The sequence below is a fragment of the Lactuca virosa genome, chromosome 7 (genome assembly GCF_052849685.1).
Source record: "Lactuca virosa cultivar CGN04683 chromosome 7, Lactuca_virosa_CGN04683_v6, whole genome shotgun sequence".
In the NCBI taxonomy this organism is placed as follows: domain Eukaryota; kingdom Viridiplantae; phylum Streptophyta; class Magnoliopsida; order Asterales; family Asteraceae; genus Lactuca; species Lactuca virosa.
The window spans coordinates 104,673,316-104,676,414 of NC_136432.1; positions in this window are offsets into that span (position 1 = coordinate 104,673,316).

Here is a 3,099-nt window from a genome sequence, read left to right on the forward strand (position 1 = left end):
TTATTAGCATAACACTTATGCTCCCACTAGCTTTGACATGTACTCAGAAATCAGCTGGACTTCTAGAAATCAGTACTTTATTGACTTTCTTACCAAAGTTCAGATTTCTGATACGAGATGCTTTGATAAAACTTTATCAAAATCATACACCTTTCCTTAGATAGCATGCATGTGTGTCTAAACAATTTCAGAACTATGAAAAGGGATGTCGTAATCATAGTCTTAATTGTTTAGACCTTTTGCCATCTGCTTCAAATCTACTTGGTGGAAGTGTTTCCTCACCATCATTTTCATGAATCGGAGAGAAACCTTATGACCCTTAGATTTTATGGTGTATGTGTTCTTATCCATGTGAATTGTCAAAACCATAGTCACAAGACAAGGATAATGACAAATCCAAACTCATATGGACTGAACTTATGCAATATTAACTTCTTGCCACCTGGCAGTACAGGGTCTGCTATTGCTTCCAAGTTGTTATGCAACCAATTGAGAACTTTCAGAACTCCTATGCAAAGCCAACTTTAACTGGAATGGGCACAAAATATGTCAACACGATAGGTTATAAACCTCAAGTCGTGTGCTAGTGAAGAACCTCAGGTTTTATTCTTGATTAGTTCTTGAAATTCTTTTTAGGATCTTTAAGACTCCCACTATCCTCTTGACATATAAGACTATCTTGCCAAATATTCAATAGATAGTGCGGATTCTTTATCAAGACAAACATTTCACACAATTGGCCTTAGTTGGTCTTTGTTTTATCCAAAACATCACAACTTACCAATTTCAAATGTACAAGAGTAGGAAACTTTTACTCTTACATTTGACAAGTGTTTTAAACCTTTCTTTAAGATATGTCACTCAAGTTACAATCTTGGAGTATGACTCTAAGAATTGTTTTGGAACGAAGTATGACTCATCTTCCTGATCTAACCATTTCAACAATTCGTGACTCCTCTTCTTAGTCATAAGAATGCACTAAGATGACCTTTAGAGGACTAATTGTGATATGATTTCTAAATCATTAATATGATCACAAACATGATACTAAAGTACTCTCCCATCTTTTCAGATTTGAGAAACTTTTATCTTTCTGCCTAATTTGATTCTTCCCATTCGTTCTGCCATACATTGAGACTTTTCCAATGTTTCAGAATTATACTTAAACTTGTAAGTATAATTAAAATTATAATAATAGTATAAGGGTTGAATTTTAAACTTATAGACCGGCTTCGTGAATGAGGCCTACTAATGGTAAGACGACTTTATATTATACATATCTATATAATTAAAATTATAATAATAGTATAAGGGTTGAATTTTAAACTTTTAAAATTCTAAGGTCTAGTTTGGAATTAAAGTATACATGGGGGGTAACTTTACAAATTCCAAAACTTGAGGACAAGTTTTGAAACCTTTCAAAACTCTTGGATTTTTCATAACTTATGAGTTAATTAAGGTTTAATGAAAAAAAAATTCAAGTTCCATAACTTGAGGACAAGTTATGGAAGACATTAAATCATTTAATGATGACTTTAAAAATAGTGACTCTTATATTTTCATAACCTATGAGACTTAATGACACTTTAAAAAGAAAAACTCTTCACTTTCCATAACTTGAGGACAAGTTATGGAGTTCATAAAAACCATTAAGATCAAATATTCCAATTAACACAATAATCAAATAATTTTTCTATGATCTAGATTAAACTCATAAGTAAAGATAATTCACATCAACAATTTTCAGGAAATTAGATAATCATATAAACTAATACAAATCTTGAAACTTTGACAATTATCCTTTGAAGACTCTTGGAATTCATAACCTAAAGAGTTAATAAATGAGACATTTCACATCCATAACTTATGGAAGTTTCAAAACTCTTAAGATCATAACTTTAAAAAAAACTTTTGAGTTCCAAAATTTTATGACAAAATTTGTAACTCCTTAAAACCATTTAGATCAAACTTTTAAAACAAATAAAATAATCATATCATTCTATCTTTTAATAAATTGACCTAATTCAACTCTTGTAGTAAAGTGACTCAAATTTTATAAATAATTACTTTTTCATAAAATCAAGTAATTATCATAAAATTTGACAAACTTCATGTTTTTTTTTCCTTTTTTTTTCCTTCAACTTGAAAAAAAAAATACATTTGCATCAAATATAATAGAAAACAACCCATGGCTCTGATACCACTGTTGGGTTTTAGTATACTACAACATCCTATGGTGCACATACAACCCTAAATACCTTGGATCTATGTTTTCTCTATTATACATGCAAATGGTTTCCAAGGCATTAAACCTATAACTAGCATGCATTTGACATAAACCATATAATATACTAGTTAGGGAAACATACCTTTTATGTGGCTTGAAGTCTTGATGTATTTGGCCTTAAGAGCTTAGCACCAATAGTATGAAATGCCTCAAATGGAATCACAACACACCTAGGACAAAGGTGGCTCTTGAGAGAGAATTCCATGCACCAAAACACCTCCATATTTCTCTAAGAAAAGAAGTGGTGATTTTGGCTATGGAGTAACCTATTTATATGTAGGATTCCAAGGGTCATGGGTATAACCCATAATCCATACCCATGGGGTTTATGATCCATGGTTCATGTGGCCCAACTCTTTATGTATCCATACATAAACTTGGTCCAACATGGATCATAAGCCCAACACATATAAATATAACTAATTATCATAATTAGTCCCCATAGATTTAATTAGTCTCTTTTGATCACTAAATTAATTCCAAATTAATTCTTGATCGACACTAATTAAAACATATGATTTCATATTAATATATTATAACTTATAATATATTAATAAACCATAAATAACCTTCTCTCAAAAGTCCATCCTAACAAATTGTCTTGATGATATGCAACCCAAATGGATCATGCTACTCTCGGGTCAAGTACATACCAATAATAGTTATGGGCTTAGACATCTAATCCAACAATATGTTCTAATGGTTGAGAAGGAGATTTTGGCCTAGGAGTATCTTTATTTGAAGTAGGGGACTGATTCGGTGACAGAGATCACAAAGATGTTTACTGCGAGAGCACTCTTTTGTCCTGAGTT